This window comes from Sinocyclocheilus grahami, unplaced genomic scaffold (assembly GCF_001515645.1).
Source record: "Sinocyclocheilus grahami isolate Dianchi unplaced genomic scaffold, SAMN03320097.WGS_v1.1 scaffold24.1, whole genome shotgun sequence".
NCBI classification, from domain to species: Eukaryota; Metazoa; Chordata; class Actinopteri; order Cypriniformes; family Cyprinidae; genus Sinocyclocheilus; species Sinocyclocheilus grahami.
In genome coordinates, this window is record NW_015505203.1 from 1,370,168 (window position 1) to 1,370,937 (window position 770).

The following is a 770-nucleotide window of genomic DNA, read 5'->3' on the forward strand; positions in this document are numbered from 1 at the left end:
AGTCAGCCATGCCTACCTAAAACGGCTCGTTCTAACACGCCCCCACATATCTATGGCACTATGTGAAAATATTAGCATAATGCCGCCCAAATGTGCATGCAAAGAAGGAAGGCATGGTTTCAGGAACAGCAGTCGTGTTGATGCATCCATGTCAGGGAGACGCTGTGTTTTCAGTGTGTAAGGTCCGCGCACCTGGTCCAAGGAAGGTATCCAGTGGCGGATGAAGGTCTCTTGCGTGTTCGGTCTTTTCAGCGTGCAGAGTTATTCAATTTAGGTTTAACTCAATCTGACTCCATTTTAGTATCTGAATTCTAATTTAGGTTGAAAGGCACATTGGTTGTTTGTCGGTCTCTGATTATTCTTACATTCGATTATTCCAATTAACTCTTTACTTTGTATTTTTTTTCTCGTTCATTAGGAATCTATGTCGCTTAGGATGCCTCACGGCGGCCGCTATGCGTGGGCTCCACGATCACAAAACTCGCCAGTTTGATCCTTATTCAGAGGTTTATGGCTAATACTATTTACTTTAAATAGTAGGTTTGTTTAGCCCCCTACAATTACCCATGTAATGCTCAAACAATAATCAGCGGTTCTTCTAGACCCTTAGTCTAGACCCCGATAGTTATTATAACCACGTACAACTTAATTAACACTCCAAATATTAATCAGCGGTTCTTCTAGACCCCTAGTCTAGACCCCGATAGTTATTATAACCACGTACAACTTAATTAACACTCCAAATATTAATCAGCGGTTCTTCTAGACCC

At 41.8% G+C, this 770-nt stretch overlaps 1 protein-coding gene across 1 annotated transcript in view; it reads right to left on the minus strand.

Annotated features, from left to right (window-relative positions):
* The window catches only part of LOC107563087 (rab9 effector protein with kelch motifs-like), an 8,927-nt gene that overhangs the window by 6,149 nt on the left and 2,008 nt on the right, over positions 1-770 (minus strand). The gene's annotated exons all lie outside the window — the stretch shown is intronic.